At 49.8% G+C, this 17,332-nt stretch overlaps 1 protein-coding gene across 11 annotated transcripts in view; it reads right to left on the bottom strand.

The window, feature by feature from the left end:
* Positions 1 to 17,332, bottom strand: part of ARNTL (aryl hydrocarbon receptor nuclear translocator like) — a 98,664-nt gene that overhangs the window by 38,988 nt on the left and 42,344 nt on the right. Inside the window, exons 3-4 of one of the 11 annotated variants that reach the window (XM_027578602.2) lie at positions 712 to 843; positions 148 to 191 (exon numbers count right to left, since the gene is read on the bottom strand). The exons of 7 other annotated variants lie outside the window; for them this stretch is intronic. The gene's annotated coding sequence lies outside the window, so the exon portion shown is untranslated. Of the gene's footprint in view, positions 1 to 147; positions 192 to 711; positions 844 to 17,332 lie in introns of those variants that run through there. 3 more of the 11 variants (XM_027578601.2, XM_027578603.2, XM_027578604.2) reach the window with 3 other exon arrangements.

Raw genomic sequence — 17,332 nt, 5'->3', positions numbered from 1 at the left:
GTGTAAAAGAGACACTGTCTTACACCTTTGCCAAGTCTATCACTGAGGTATAGGAAGGAGAAACTTTCTTCTTTTTTTTAATGTACAGAATAAGAGAGCCTGGCCCTAAAGACTCAGGGGAAGAACACAGTCCACCAAAAGACTTACTGCCTGAAGTTGAAGAAAGTTCTGGAAAACATCTGCATCTTGTTCTAAAGGAAACAAAAGGATGCGCTGCTGTTATTTCATAGTCAACTGCAAGATACTGGGGTGAGGCAGAGCAGAGTCAAGGTTGGGGTGGCCTAGAAGGCGCTTTGAGCCTCAGGTCTGGGCTGTGGATGGAGGCAGGCTAGGACAGGCAGCAGGGTGGGCCCAAGGGGGGGCTGAGGCTCCGAGAAGAAAAGGGATCTATGCCTTCTTTGAGAATGGGGGCAAGGTTGAGAGACAATGGGAAGAAGACCGAGTGGACGCTTCTCCAGAGCCGGTGGACCAGGCCTGTGAGGCCCCCAGCACCTCTGCAAGCAGGAGCAGGGCTGTGGCTCTCCCCCGGCAAGGGGCAGGCGGTGTCTGGGCAAAAGGGTAAAATGATGGACGCGTGAAAAGGGAGGCTAGGGCAGTGGTGAGGGCAGGGCCTCTGGAGCCGGACAACCCGGGTTCAAATCCCAGTTCTGCCACCTACAGGGTGTGTGTGCTGGGCCAGTTCCCTGACCTCTGGGAGCGGCAGTGTCTCACCTGTAACAGGAGGAGGCTGCCTCCTCACAGACTGAATGAGCTCCGTATCTGAAAAACACTCAGGATGCTCGTCAGGTTAACTGTGCTTGAGATGGATGAACTCGCGCTGGTGAGAAAAGGAGGGGTAGAAGGCTGTGGAAAGGTAAGCTCTGATGTCAAAGAAAGCAAACTCAGAAGAGAAATTTTGAAATGAAGGAGCTCAGAAATGCTAAGAGCAGACAGAGGATGTGGGCTTGGTGGTGGAGTGCTAGCGGTGGACATAAAGGAACTTAACATTGAGGGGATCCAGGATAGTGGGCTCCGGTGACCACGAGGGAGCCGAGGGGGGGCTGGGGAAAGGCTGGAGAGAGGGTCCTGGGGCTGGGGTGGGGGTGGGGGGCCAGAGAACAGCCCAGAGGCCAGCATTTTGCAGCAGGAAACACTGAGGACTCATGACAGTTGGAAAGCTGAGCGTTATTTCAAGAGTCCAACCCCTCCGTTTTACTTGAATGAAACCAAAATACAGAGAAATAGCTCCTCCTACAGAAAGCTGGGAATAGGGTCACGAGAAAATGAAGCCAATGGGTGATAATAACAAAACTCTGAAGCTGCCCAGAAAGGTGAGATGGAGAAAGCACAGGACAGTGATTTCCCTACAGAGACGGACACCACAGCTAACAGCTACTGCCCAGGGCTGGGCTGCCCGGGTGCTCTTGGGTGAAATAGCGACACCCGAGAAGTGTTGGGGGACAGGGAGGTCGATGTCCCCCTTAAGACCCACCTACCATAGGTCTTGCTGACAGGTACAGAGGCCCCAGATGGTTACCATGGGCCCAAGGCCCTAAAGCAACCCATCCAAGGCAATTTCCTGAGCACCCATATATGCCAGGTCGTTTGTACCAGGAAAGAGTTGAGAATTTGAGTAAATTTCCACCACCGATTGCATGTGGCAGTCAAATTTCAATCGAGGACAATGTTGTAATGATGAAGACACTGTTAGTGTGTGGGTCCATAATCATTCATTACTCTTTCAACAAATATTTGCTGAGGGCTTCCAAGTGCCAGGCACCGTTCTCCACAACAGGACTGAGGTGAAGACACAAAGGTCCTTGTCCTCATCTGGTATACATTCTGGTGAGGAAGGCAAGCAAAGGAGACAAATAAGTAAACGACGCTGGGAGGTAGTGAGTGCTGGGGAGAGAGGTCAGAGTCAGGGCAGGAGGAGCTCTGGAGATGGAGGTGGTCAGGATCTGAGGAGGTGAGGCGTGGAGGGAGGAGCACTCCAGGCCAGGAAGAGCCAGCACAAAGGAGGAGAGGGAGCCGAGGGGGTGTCAGAGGACCAGCCCTGGACCAGGGTGGGCACAGACCACATTGGTGCCTGGCAGGCCCCTGTAAGGGCCTTGGCTTTGACTCTGAGAGGAATGGGGGAGGACAGGCTCCCACCTGGGGCTCAGCCCGGCTGCAGGTTGAGAAGAGATTGTGGGGAGGGGGACCTGTGTGTGCAGGCGCATGTGGGGGCAGTGGGGCAGCGTGTGTGGGCAAAAGCACGTGTTGAGTGTGCACACCTGCCTGCGCGTGAGCTTGCACGTGCATGTGAGAGCAAGTGTGCACGTGCACGTGTGAGAGGACCTGCACATATATGCATGTGAGTTGCTGTCAATTCCTGGCATATTCTGAAGGAACAGCTAACCGGACTTCCTGATTTTTTCTGGCACGAGGGGCAACAGCCAGTCCATGAACTGCACAAAGGCCCCCAGCTATGGGGGCCACTGGGGGTCGAAGTCCAACCTGAGCTCCACTTGCCGGGCTGCATGCCCTTGTGGGATAGCTGGAGGAAGAGGGCCCGCTTGCTGTCCACCTAGCAGCCAGGAGCTGTTGGTCGGGGAGCTGCACACAAGACGTCTAAGTTACAGCACAGACTGCAGGGCTAAGCGCTGTGTCCCTGCTGCCCACCCATCTGGGGCAGAGACTATCCCCCAACTACTGAGTGTCAATCATGCTGAGGATGGTGCTAGCTCATGACCTTTCAGGAAGGGCATTATTATCAACATCGAGTGTAAGACGGCACTGAGGTTCAGAGAGGTATAGCCACTTGTCTGAGATCACACAGCCAGGAGGGGGAACAGGGACCCAACCCCGATGTGCCCAACTCGAGAGCTGGGCCCCCACACATGCTTTGGTGTCTTCAGGTACTCTGCAGAGAAAAGCAAAAGCTCTGTCCCACGTAGGAGAAGCAGGGCGGGGCCAGCGTGTGCCCCTCCTACAAGCCAGGCTGTCAAAACATGGGGCAAGGACCAGAATCGCCCAGAGTGCTGGGGGAATAGCCGGTGTGTCTAACAGACGATCCTTTCTGTTTCAACTCGCAACTGGAAACCTTTCGCAAACGCATTTGCCCGTCCTGGCGAGCACAGTTTGAGGAAGACGATTTAATCTTGCGATGAAGCTCAAGGCCTTCCTCCAGTGCCCCAGATCTCAGATGTTGTTCTGAGCATTTCCTGACCCCAGGAACGACCCTGAAAGTTCCTCTTTTAGCTCAAACGGAATCAACTTGTTTTCTTTCATTCCTACGTGAGGAATAAAACAATTATTTCAGTGATTTCAGTTTCATTTTTCTGAGCTTTGGTTACAGCAAGGGAGTGGTAAGTGTCCAAGGATCTGAAAAAGCATGAGTTCTTGAGGTACTTTTTTTGAGAAAATATTCAGTGCAAGGATCACAAGAAAAGTAATAATGCAAAAGCTGTGGCAGCAGAAACCACACACTGGGCTTGGATTTTGTTCCAGTCAGTGTTGTTTCATGTAGTTTTCAAAGAAGTAACTCATCCTCAGAGACTTAAATAAATTGCCTGAAATTCTGAGCTCGTGAGCGAGAAAGCCAGGATTCAAACCCAGGTCAGTCTGACTCGAAAGCTCTGTGACGGGGAAGGACTATTATCCTTTCTTAATTAAACAAAACAAACAAAAATAAAACCTCCTATGAAACAATAAAAAGACAAATACCTCAGTAGAAAACTAAAGAATAGAAGAGGTAATTCACAAAATTCACACAATTAATTCGTGCAGACAGAGGCCATAAAACAACATGGTAAAGGGCAGGGAGGCTGGCTGGTTCTCCTTTCTCTAAAAATCTGCACATGGATGTTAAAGGAAAAAAATGTATGTGCAGGTGGGAGTGGTGAGGAAAAAAAAACAAACCCAGAAACGGCAAAGATGAAGAAAGATGATGAAAAACATGTTTCAGACTCTTTAAGATGACATATTTTCTAAAAGGGACAGGGGAAACATCAAAATACCTTATTTCTCTGACAAAGGATGCTATTAAAAATTCTGACTTCCATTACATATTCTTATGTAAAAGAACATTTTAAGAGAAATGAATTCAATTTTTACGAGAAATTAAATTCAATTTTTATTTTTTATTAAAGTTTTGCCCCCCCTAGGGCCTAGTTTAAAGACTCATAAAGTTCTACAAGGCTACTGGAAAAATATCTGTCCCCAGGTTCTCCTGCCCGTTCCTCCACCCACCCATTTCCAGAGGCAACCAGTTATGGAAAGCACCTCCACATTTCTGAACAACAGCTTATGGTACCACTCAATGATATTCCAGTCTCAACCGGGATCTACTTACTTCTCACCATGGGAGAGGGAAAGGCACCTCTCTTCCATTATATCCGTCATTATAGGCACACATAGGAACCTACCCTCCCATTCAGCCAACAAAGTTACATAATTATTTGGGGTAGATGAATATTTGGCTTTTATATTTACTATGATCACATAAATCCTAGGCTCAGAGGAGCCATGTTGGATATTCTGACCCCATTCCCTTGTTGCATACCTCTCTGGGTTCCTTTAGTTGTTACTTGTCCTTTCTAAAATTAAAAAAAATCTGTATGTATATATATTTAACCCATTTGTCGAAGTTTGTCTGTGTCTCCCTTCATCTCCCTATATTTGTCCAAGTCCCCCTTCCACTTGTTCTTTTCATTTCAGGTCCATTCTAAGGTTTCTCCAGCTAATTTATAAGCTAATACATACACGTGCATGTGCGCGTGCACACACCCTCTCTCATACTTTCAAAGATTCAATACAAATATTTTTAACATTCTTTTCACCCTCTTGAAATTTGTAAATAATATAACCTACCAACACTTATAATTTCAAAAACAATCAACAAAATACCCTAACTAAAATACAAAGAAGAAAGGAAAGTTAGTTAAAATAAGATACGACATACAGAGTCAATATGCAAATGCTGGGTACGGCTACTCTAGAAGACACGATGAAAGATGTAATGAGGTCCTATTTATAACGAACAGGTAAACCTCAGATGCTTGGTAGTTTTGTTCCTGGAAAATTCAGTATATATTAAAAACATGCAAAAATTATGTGTGTTTATGTTTAAAGCAGAGTCAGATTCCAGGCTCAGATACTTGTAAACAGAGTTCCACCTACATGAATGTCCACTGAACTTTAGGAGGTTGTGTAGGAAGTTGGACAGTCCTTTGTTCTCCATGGTTTACATCTAGCAAATCTGCTTCTCCCCAGACAGCCCTGTCCCGCATCCCCAGGACAGCCAAATCGCCCTACACATGCCCAAGATGTCCTATAGGGGGCGCTACGTACTTATTCAGAACCGGTAGCTGGTTCAACTAGATCTTTTCTACAAAGAGAAGGGGCAAAGAAAGGTTAAGATATTTACCCAAAGCCATATAGGAAACCAAGAGTAGTCAGGACTAGATAAGGAGAAGGAGCAGACAGGGGAGGAGAAAGGAAATTATTCTAATATTCATATTTATTAATTGCTGTCTAGCAATTGTGCCAGGTGCCTTGTGTTAGGCTCCCACAGTATCTCGTCTAATCCTCCTAACCTCAGGGGTTAGTTCTATTACCATCCCCAATTTTCAGATACAGACACCACATTTCAGGGAGGTTAGGTCCTTGCTCAGGGTCCCATTTTTAGTAACAACAGAATTCGATTTTGTCCAGTCCTTTTTCTATTACTTTAAGTTGCTCTCCCTCCAGGTGTCTGGGCCCACACCTGGGGGACCAGGTCCCTCACTTTGCTACTTCAATCTTTAGGAAATAGTAACTGGGGTGCAGGCTGTCTGAAAAGCAATGAGCAAAAAGAAAGATGGTTCAATCCCAGCTTCTTGGCCCTTCAGGTTCAGTCAGTGTGTGGCCTGGGCCCAGCGGTTCCTGAGCACAGGAAGCAGACTCTTGATGAAGTCATAGACTCCTGCGGGAGCCCGGCCTGACCTGCCAGGGGTCAGGCCAGGACAACCAATGTGACCGCAGGGACTCTTCCTGCCCCGGAAGGCCCATGCCTCCACAGTCCGTTTCACACCCCACAAGGTGGCAGGCAGCCAAGGGGCTGGAGCCCACACCACAAATGCAGGAAAGGCCAGACAGTGAGCGAGGGCTTGGTCACCAAACTTTAGGGTGTCAGGTGTGGGGAACACTCCAGAACAGTCACTACAGCTTCATGGCATGTCTGCTTCTGCTTAATTACCCTCCAGATCATCCCTCTGAGAAGACAGTGTTATTTCCACCTTCCAGAAGAGGAAACCAAGACCACAAGTGACCGGCAGCTTGTTACACAGCTGGTCAGGGGCAGGGCCAGCCCTCCAGCCCAGGCCAGACCGGCCCTGACCCCCTCCCTCTCTCCTGCACATTTAAAAACCCCTCCTGATATATGCATTTCAGAAAAATGTGTATTTGGCACCTACCATCCAGCTTTGGCGGGCAGGTGGGCATCACGTCCCTCTGCCCCGTAACTGCCAGGGCTGTCCTGTGGGACTGAACATTGGATCAGGTGCTTGAAGAGGGGGTCCTGTCTGACAGTCCTTAGGCACCTTTCTCCCTCTGCTTTCTGGCCACAAAACCGTGACTAAGCACTTTGAACAAGGAACCCATTGCATCAGACTTCATGTTCAGGAAAAGCAAATACACATAGCCCCTATTTGTCACCCTGATCTAAATGCACCCCATGGGGCCTGGCGGAGCTCGGATGAACCCATTTGTTGATGACAGTGCACAGGCCTCTGCCCGGCCATCCGCTGTGTGCACACAATCTCTGAGGAGGTTTCACAGAAAAGGGCCCGACTGGGGCTCCGGCCAAATGAGTTCTTGCAAAAAAGTCAAAGTAGGGGCAGCCCCAGTCCCGTGCGCCACAAGCTCACTGTGAGCCCTCGGGGTGCGAGACAGAATAGCCCCTCAGCCAGGAGCGCAAGCTCCAGACTGCCTGGGTCCCCACCTTTGCCCTGCTGCTTACTGGTGCGGCTCTGGATAGGATCGGACCTCTGTTCCTCAGTTTCCCCATGAGTAAAAGGAGGATATTGACAGTAGCCACCTCACAGAGTGGTTGTAGGCAGTAACAGAGACATTCATGTAAGAGCTTAGAACCGTGCCTGACCCAAGGTGAGCACTCAGGGTTGCCTATGGTTGAAATGAATACTGTCTTGTCACAGAAAGAACAGCTGAGAGCCCCGTAGAACATAAACCCTGCAGGGAGATAAAGGGGGGGAGGGGAGTGAGGGGAAGGGGTCCATGAGCACTACTTCCAAACTTCAAAAGTGGAACCATGCCACGCCCGCGGGCCTTTGTTCCGTATTGCTACAAAGGGCTGACCTAGGTCAATGAGGAAACAGAGCCAAGAGGCAGCTTTGGATTAGAATAAAGGATTTTCGAACAGGCAGACATGTCCACAAAGGGGGAGCAGGATGCCTGGTGTGCGGGTTCCTGAGGGGGTCAGGGGCCTGCCTTCCTGTCCTGAACAGTACACATGGGGTTTTCGTGCCCAGGAGAGTGGCCAGGGGCAGTGACCCTGACGCCCCTTCCCACAGGACCATTCTATCACTCCCGTAATGAGCAAGTTAAGTGCGGACAGGCAGGGTGTGGCCCATCAGCCCGAAGGGAGGAGGAGGGACTTCGGACTGTCTTCGTGCACACAACCTTCAGGACTTTCACTTCATTGTCTCAGAACACCATGGTGGTTGGGGGGCTTGGTGGCCGTGACCAGCAATGGCTCCATGAAACTCAACAGTGTTTCCTGAACACGTGCTGGGTGCCCAGCAAAGTGATTCCCGGAAAGTGTGAGATGACACAGCTGTGGCAACAAACTATCAACATTTTCTTACTTTGGAGAATTTTACTTTGGAGAATTTAAAGACAGCATCAATTACTAAAGCCACTGTGATTTGGGGCACACAGTACGAAGTCATCAGGATGGCCAGCTCCACAGGCAGTTCACAGGCAGCTTCCCAGTCATCTCTCTGGCAAGGTTTCAATGTTCTTTACCACTGAAACTTGTACTGACACAACCCCTTGGCCTGGGTGTCCTTGGTGTCCTGGGCTGAGCTGCACACAGGAGGAGATGCTGGGACACGAAGAGACAGCCAGGAGCAGGGATCTAGAGAGAGGAATGGGCTAATCTGCTCCCTGAAAACCGATTCCGGAAGTATCCTCCAACATGAATGTTATCACCTTTATAAACTACAAAAATGGAAAAATTTTTAAGAGTAGAAAACATTTTGTCATTGAAAAATTATCAGACTGCATAAAAACTATGACACAAATGCAAGAAAAAATATGAGTCTGAGACTAAAGCTCATCAGCTATTTCTCAGGTATCTCCTGTACAACTGTTAACTGCTAATTCATAGGTGCCCAGCTCCGAGGACTCAAAAGCAGATCAGCAGCTGGAGGTATCAAAAGATTAAGGAAAAACAATTTATGGAGATGACACCAGAGACATCCTATGTACTGACTTCCAATTCTTTGCACCTCCTGGAAACGCCTGCAAATATTTTTGAGAACCACTGTCTGGAGCGGTTAGGAACTTATTGGGCAGGAAGACAGAGAACATCTCCTTTCAGAGAGAAGGTTCTCAATACTCCACAGGCCCCAGCCTGAGTTAACTCAGGCCCCCAATTCGCTGGATCTGCCGGGAAGGCCCTCATTCCTCTCTCCCCACCACGAACCTCCTCTGCCTAGTGGGTTCCTGTCCCAGCCCGTGGCTGTCCTTCACCCTCTGGTTGGCTGTCTGTCTGCAGCTAACCCCCACTGCTGCTTCCTCTCTGTAAGCTCTCCTCTCCACTCTCCATGCTGACTGCTGCAGCCTTAATTTAGGTCCCGGGCACCCCCCTCCGGGCCTACTCACATCCTCTAAAACCACTGGCCTCCAGCACTGCCAAGAGGTGACTCTTCCAGAAGCTTCCACAGTCCATCCTTCCTCATAAAGGTTTCTCTCACTCCCTCTGCCTCCTCCCAGCCACAACAAGAGACCTAACCCCCAAGAGCGCCGCACTCTGGCCAGGCACCGTGCGGGGCCATTTGCCCAGCGCAAGGCAGAGACAGGGTGCAGCTCCCGGGCCAGCTCTGGCCCGTGGATACTGGCTGCCCGGAGAGCTGTACAAAGGATTCCGAGTGTCGGAAAGAAGCCACCATGAGCAGTAACTGGGAGCCCGAGGACTGGGAATGGCTGTGCCCGCGCCACCTGCATGCCACCCCCGTCTGGGCCAGAGCACTCTGCAGCACTCCGGCCCGTCTGTCCCTGGCCTGTGCTCCAGGCTTGCGCGCCCACTGGTATTCCCACGAGATCGCCTCAGTGATCCGCTTTCAGGGCTCCTCCCAGACCTCCACACCCACCTTCCCTGGCACTGCCATGCCACCATACTCTTCCTCCCCCGATACTCAGCAAACGTGCTGCACCTTCTTCCTTTAGAAACTTTACGGCATCCATAAAGCTTTTCCAAGTGGGCCAGAGAGCAGCTGAGTTGACCTCTGCCTTAGTGTCCAAAGACACGGATTCCCAAGACCCCCTCTCACCATCTCCCCCACTTGTCTGGCCGGCTGTTGTATTCACACAACCCCGTCTACTTAAGCAGATGGTGACTCCTGGGCTGTCTTGATGCCTGTCTGAGACTGTGAACCCTGCAGGACAGAAATCTGATCTGTTTAGTTCACTGGCTCCGAGCTTGGCACAGGAGGGCTCTGTTAGGGGACAGCACAGGGACCACAGCCCCAGCCCCGCTCTGCCCTGACCCGCTGTGGGGCCCCGGGAAAGCCACTCTTCTCTCTGGGCCTCAGCTTCCCCACCTAGACTAGGATATACTTGAGCTAGGGGCCCCTGAAGTCTTGTCCAGCTCTCAGACACTACGAGAGCGCAGGCCACAAAGCACTGGATTTGTGTCTTTCATGCTTGTGTGGCTAATAATCACTCAGCGAGATATCACAGGACAGCTCCTCTGAGCGGCGCAGATCCGCCATTGCGGGTATCGAGGACCTCTCTCGGGTATCCAGTGCTATGGGATGTGTGCTTGTATGGCTAAGCATAATGGACAACGAGGAGTGATTTTATCTCCCTTTGAGAACATAAGTACACTCTTCTATATTTATACATTCCATCTCCTAATTTAGACAGTGTAGAACTTTTTCTGATCAGCACTCACTTGCCAATAATTTCGCTCTACATCTAAATGAAGAATAGGAGTCATATAAGTTCACAGATTGAATGGATGGCTGATTTACAAAGCCCTTAAAATGTGGCTGCAGGCCGACGCTGGCAACCCCATAATTAGATATGGCATGCTCTGTGATGATGTATTTTTTACTGTTTTTTAATAACTCAGTTCTCCTTCTGGGATGAGGGGAAAAATGGAATTTGTTAAAAATAAATCGAGATTTAGTGGCTTTTCAGCCTTCTGCTGCTTGTTGCTCACAATATTCTATAAATAAAAGAAGCCCTGCCCTATAGTGCACTGTAAACACCCACAGACACTCAGAGCCAAATTCTTCCAATTATGACCCTGTACCAGTTGCCAAGCTACTGCAAGGACCCACTTGAAAGGCCGCCATCTAGGCCACCTCCTGATTAAGCCGCCAGGCAGCAAGGAGGAAGGCCTGCTGCTCTGGCACCATATCTACTCTGAAATAATTGTTCCATTTTCTTGAAATTAAGCCCTTTCATTGTGATCAAATTACAATTCAGAGGTAAATGAAAAACTAACCACCTGTCCATCTGTCCATCTGCCTGGGTCATGTGTACGTAGGAGATCCTGGGCCGTCACATGCTGGGCTTAAGTCAGGCGGCAGAAGTGCATTCACGACAGTGTCTCTAACTGCACCGAGCAGATCAAGGTCAAATTAAAGTAGGTCAGCTGGGAACATGACAGGTGAGTCACAAGCAGCCTGCCCTTCTGCTCAGCACCTTTCCTCACTAATCAGTTTGGGTCCCTCTTGTTCAATGCAGCAGATTGAGCCAGTCATTTAAAAATCCATATTCTACCCCGGGAGGGACGATACTGGGTGTCAGGCTGACGCTCTGTGGTTCAAATGCCAATGCACGAGCTGAGGCGGCCCTGGCTGTCCGGCTTCCGTGACCCCAACCAGCCCTTAAAACACTGCAGGCAGAGAATCAGGAGATTGCAGAGCGCCACAGTCTCACTGAGAGAGAAATTACTTCCAGTTCCTTAGAAACCGGAATGCTCAAAGCAGCACTGGAGCAAAATGGGCTCCGGCTAGAAACTCATCACCCCCCCCTCCTCCCTTCGGCGTCAGCTCCACTGGGTTAGCGCTCCTCTTGGAGCAAAAGGCCCTGCGCCATAGTTCCAGCCCCAGAAGTTCACGCTCTGAATGTGGAGCCAATGGTAAACAAAGGCCGCCCCCAAAGAGAATGGATATGTGCTCTGTGGTCAGATTTTCCAAATTCAAAACTGGGACCTATACTTTAAGGGGGAGAGCTGTTCAAAGCTGGAAAGCCTGGGACTTGGGGGTCACAAAGCATGGAGCCTCGTCAGAGAGGTCTCCTCTGGCTGTCCAGTCTCAAATGGCCCTTCCTGGGGCACCTGGGTGGCTCAGTTAAGCGTCCTACTTGACGTCGGCTCAGGTCACGATCTCAGGGTTGTGAGATTGAGCCCCCATGTTGGGGGGCAGGGGGGGGGGTCTGCGCTCAGCGGGGAATCTGCCGAAGATTCTTTCTCTCTCTCTGTGTCTCTCCCCCCATTCTAAAATAAATCAATCTTTAAAAAATAAAAATAAATAAAAGTAAAAATAAAGTGGCCCTTCCTGTGACTCACCCACCACCTGTGGGTTCTCATTTCTTAATTTCTGAAATGGTCTCATTTCTTTGCATCTCCTCGGATTAGAATGTGAGCATCATGACAGCAGAGACCCCTTCTGTCTTGTTCTCGAATATTTCCAGAGCAACTAGAATGGTGACTGGCTCATAGGTACTCAACAAATATTCACGTGAGGAAACGAAACAAATCCACGCCAAACCTCCAGAAGAGCATTCTATGGACCAATCTCCCTCGGTGCTCATGGCAATGTGATGAGGTGAAATCATTACCTCTTCTGTAACAATGAGAAAATCAAGGCTCAGAGAGGGTGTGTGTTTTTCCCAGGGCTGCACATCTAATGAGTTCATGGAGCTGGAATTCCAAGCCAGGCGCGAAAAGTTCTAATCCTGGCTTTGAAGTGAGCATCTGTTGCTTTTATAATTTAGAAAAAGCAAAGGGGAAAAACTTTAGAGGAAAAACTACATATCAGAAAAAGCTTTACATCAAATGATCTAATATATGACAGATTCGGTTCCTGTGTCCCCAAACCTCAGCGCCCCCTCTATCTGTAGAGGGCATTGGCACCACAGACGCACAGCCAGAATGGAGGAAGGGTTCTGGAGCCCCCATTATGGAGGGTTCCTTCCTTCCCTTCTGTGGAGCTCGGGAGGCCAGGCAGGGAGGGGAGACGCCATTGGCAGGGACACCCGTGACTCCTACTGCTGTGAGAATCAGCTGGCTTACTCCATAATTTGCTGGAAAGTTTCCAAGGAGAGGCCTGTGAGCAAGTTAGAAGACTATAAAGTGGGCTTGGCATGTGCCTTCCCCCATACCCACACCTTGAAAACTGGAATAAAAAAAAAAAAGAAAGGAAGCACACTTTTTAAGATTGAAATTTCAAAAATCTTAAAACTGGAAAGTAGAGATTTACATTTTACCTGAATTTAGAACACTGAACCCTGCTGAAGCTAAGCGTATGCACCTTTATAAGCTGTACATCACAGTACAATTCCTATTAGTCTGATACTGGGGGCGAAAACTCCTCCCCAGGCTGTCTGCTAGATGCAGGCTATGGCTTGAATTAAGTCAGCAGGTCAGTCTCATCAAAATGGTCCACCAATTCTAGTGTGTAGACACACTTCTCAAATATGGGAAAGAAATGAAAATGGCAAATGGTATCGATAAAACAGGTTTTTCCAAATGCTACCAGGATGGCCTAATAACCCATGAATATAAACACCCTACAGACACAGGAAGCCCTTCCTGATTGTGAATGAACAGGGGTAAGATGACAGACGGGCCCATAAGCTAACCTTCTGATTCTGAATTTCTGAGCTAGAATTCCTGGGGCGGGGGGGGGGGCTTCATAGTAAATGTCTCATGAACAATGTTGGTCTTGTGAGACTCTCTCATGTGCATTTTTTGGAGGGAGGCTCCATAAATGTCACTAGATTCACAAAGTGATCTGTGACCCCAAAAGGCAGGGACACCCACCAGCCCTTTCTGCTGCCGCTCCTGTTTTCCTTGGACAATCCTGTGACATACATAATGACATGCGGAGCCCCCCTGGCTTGCAGAGTAGACAAGATGACATTGACAATCAGGGAAAATTGTCCAAGCTCTTGCCCGAACAGCCCGGCCCCTGGGACTGCTCAGGTCAATGACTGAAATGAGGTGACTGGCCAGAAGGCACTGAGGAACTTCTGAGCTCCAGTTTGAGCCCAGTGCCCAGGCACAACCAGAAAAGACCAAGAGAGCAACCTCAGGGACAGAAAGTCTTAGGCAGCACGAACTCGGGAGCAACAGCCTGGGACAGGAGACGGAACAAGGGCTTGGCAGCCAGGCAGGGCTAGGTTCAATCCTGACACCACCCACGTACTAGTCATGTAGCCTTGAGACTTGAGCCTTGAGGGATGATGGCGATGACAGTGAAGATGACGACAATGGCGAGGACCACGACAATGAGACAATAATATCTACGATGAGCTATTACTTACTGGCAGCACAAAGTCTAGAGTATAGCAGACAAACGTTTCTAGGCTTATGAGATAACACATGTTGTTTATTTTCACAGTGACACATGACCCCTCTCTCGATTCTCTCTGTCTTCTAGATGTGGAAAAAGAAGGTTAAAAAGTTTCAGTAGCATGCCCAAGGTCCACAGTTAGTGGGGATTCAAACCTGGGTCTATTGGACTCTAAGCCCCTGCTCTTAACTCTACTGCACTGCCAAGTCTCAGTTTCCTCATCTGTAAAAAGGTTAATAACACTCACCCTGGCAGAGTGGGAAGGGTGAGACAGAATGCATGTGAAATGTTTAACACAGTACCTGGCACTCAGGAGCTCGAAAGCGTAGCTATTAATGTCATGTCATGTCATGTCATGTCATGTCATGTCATGTCATGTAATGGCATCTGGACCTTTGGGACAGAGAAGGACGGTGGGAGGTAGGCATCTGGCAGTACAGATGGTGCAGCATTCACTTCACAGGGCTCGACAAACAGGACTAGGAACTTTGGACCGAGGCTTCAGAGCCTGGGCTGGCATATTCTCAGTGAGGAACAGAGAGGGGACACCTCAGCAGGATGGCTAGGAATGTATTTACTCAGAGATGAAGGCTTTTCATTGCAAGTTGGAGAGGACTGGGGACTTCTGGAAGAAGGAATAATTCAAGCTCCAAAAGGAAGTTTTCAAGAGGCTGCAGTACCAAACAGCATGGCTCTTCCTGGGCTACGAATATATGCCCACCGACAACATGACTCTCTAACACCCGAGGGAGAAGAGTCCCCATGTGTGTTTGTGGTAAGGGAGATGCCGAACTCCCAAGTTATTGGTAAACCCTGTCCGGGACATGGGCGGAGCAGAGGCGTTCTCAAAGAGAAGAGAATCTGTTAGAGCAAGTCTCCCTGGGAGTTAAATATGAGGAAAAGTACTTGTTGCAAGAAGGAACCAAAGACTTAGTGGGGTTATAGTGTATAAGAGCAAAGGGCACGTCTGCAGGAAGAAGAATCGGTCTCACTGATACCGCCATCTTGACTACACTGTGACCGAATGTCTGAACAGAGGACTCTGTAGAGCAGCAGAGTCGCTCCTCAGAAAGCCAACGGCACCGCAGACAGCGTGCCTCCCAGAGCTGACATTTGCTTGGAGAAAAAAACTCCACAGAGGATTGCTCGCCTCTTCCCAGACTAGCTTACCCCCTGTATTTCTGATAGAGGAATTGCTGTACCAAGTTATCCCAACAGGAACCAAAGATCCTCAAAGGCCTTCACACCCTGTCATCAGTCCCCTCTCCGCCATGCCCACAGCCCTACCCAGGACTCAGCATCAATTTCCTGGACCATTTTAACTGCCTCTAACTAGTTCTGCTGCCTCCTCCTACAGTCCAGCCCCCACACTGCCACCAGCTGGCTTTCTAAAATAAAAGTGCTGACCACGTCACTCACCTCCTGAAAGATGTCTACTAGATTTGCACTGCCTACAGAATAAACGCCAGAGTCTTCACTTGCATTAATTCATTCAGTTTTTTTTTTCCCCCTCACCAATCTAATGTGTGATGATCACCTCCTGGGTGCCAGGCTGTTTTATGTCCTGGAGATGGAGCGGAGAATGAGACAGGTGAGACAAGCACCCAGCCTCAGGAACTCACATTCTAGTCGGGTAAGACAAACAGGAAGGAAGACAGGTAAGTCTATCATATAAAGGCAGGTAGTGATGAGTGCTAATGAAGAGAAATAAAGCAAGGCAAGCGGGCCAAGTGATGGGGCCAGGGGTGGAGTAGGGGACAGTGCATTTTTAGTCCCTGAACACAACGACCATAAGTCCATTCTTTTCTGCCCCCCCCCCCATTTGAACAGAGTCCAGAATGGAATGAAGGTCAGCCAGGCAGGGATGTTGGGGAAGACTGATTCAGGCCGAGAACAGTAAGTGCAAAGGCCCTGAGGCAAGAAAGAGGAACAGCAAGAAAGACACAGCAGCTGGGATGAAGTGAGCAGAGCAAAGAGTGCTAAGTGATGAGACCAGAGAAGCAGGATGGGCTGGCAGCCCATGGCAAGGAGTTCAGCTTCTATTCCAAGGATGCTAGGAAGCCATCGGAGAGTTTTGGCAGGGAAATGACACAATCTGATTTACTTTTTCAAAGGTCACTCTGCCTGATTCTGTGGAAGACTGACAGCAGTGGGGCCAGAACAGAAACAGGGAGACTAGTTGCGGGATGGGCGACATCTGGACGAGGGTAGGGAGATGTGGTGGCTTTCAAGATACACTCTGATGGAACAGCTATCAACAACCCAAGCAGTGAGGCGCCAGGGAAGGAGCAGGATCCAAGACGACACTTGTGTGTTGGACCCTCATAACCAGGGAAATGGGCCTGCCACGTAAGATGGGGAAGATGGGGGAGGAGTCATAATATCTTTGCCTTTTTTTTTTCTTTTTAAGAAAAAATATCAAGACCTGTGTTTAGTTATGTTGGGTCTGAGATGCCCATGAAACATCAAAGTGTGGATGCTGGAGTGGGCAGCAGGTATGTGGGTTGGAGCTCGGGAGAAAGGTCTGAGCTCATCACTGTATGGATGACCACCAGGTCCTCCACCTCTTGGCCCCAGCTCCAGACCCGCCCCCAGGTGTCACCTCCTCTAGGCTCTGGCCTCCGCTCTGTGGCTCCCCCTGCCAGGAAAGCTCTGTCTGCACTTCTGTAGGGTAGACTCCTGCTCATCGCTTAAGACTTGCTCAAAAGTCACCTCTTGTCTAAAGGCCCTCCCGACCGCCCTCAGCCCTCCCTTCTCCTGCGGTGCCCCGGCGCATGCCCCGATGGCCTTGGGTCACCCCTATTCGCACCTTTCCTCCTTGTGAGCTCCTTGAGGGTAGTGACCGTGAGGCTATTCCTCCCTGCAATCCCCTCCTAACATAAGGCCTGCGCATGGCAAACATTTGCTAAACGAACACAGTCCTCCTCTCTGTAACGAGGCACACAAGAAAGTACATGCGTGCGCATTAACACACACCGCGGCTGCTGTCTGCGAGGGAAAAGGGGAAAAATCCGCTGTTGCCCATGCGGCGCTAGCACAGCTCAATGGGGTAGAATGGTGCCTGCCCTCCAGGAGTTTCTTAACAGGACAAAAGAGCTTCAGGAGAAGCATCTCGGGGTGTTGCGAGGTGTCATGAACACCACCGCACCTGAAAACGTGTCTCGGGTCTCACTGCAGAAACACCCAGCAAGTCCAAACACAAAGCACTCAGGAGTCAGACGCAGAGGGAAGGAAACCGCCCTCGTTTCCACGGCCTCCTGTACTCGCGACAGTGAGCCTGGAAGCAGGTCCCCCTTGCGCTCTTTCACAGATAAAAACCATGAGTATCAGAGAGGTTAGGTGATCTGCCCAAGGTCACAGGGCTGGGAAGTACCAGAGCCAGGATTCAGTCACGTCTTCCCGAAACCACTGCCTACGTTCCTTCTAGCACACTCCATAGCCTCCCCCTATCACACCAGCTCGGGGAGCAGCCGGGAGCCTTAGGGACCCACGAAGCCCCAGAGCGTGCCGAGGAAATGGAACTCTGGAGAGGGGTGTGATGTGCCCGCTGTTACTGGGGA

This window comes from Zalophus californianus, chromosome 11, assembly GCF_009762305.2.
Source record: "Zalophus californianus isolate mZalCal1 chromosome 11, mZalCal1.pri.v2, whole genome shotgun sequence".
NCBI classification, from domain to species: domain Eukaryota; kingdom Metazoa; phylum Chordata; class Mammalia; order Carnivora; family Otariidae; genus Zalophus; species Zalophus californianus.
The sequence above is the reverse complement of the archived record's forward strand: the minus strand, read 5'-3'. Positions and strand labels throughout refer to the sequence as shown.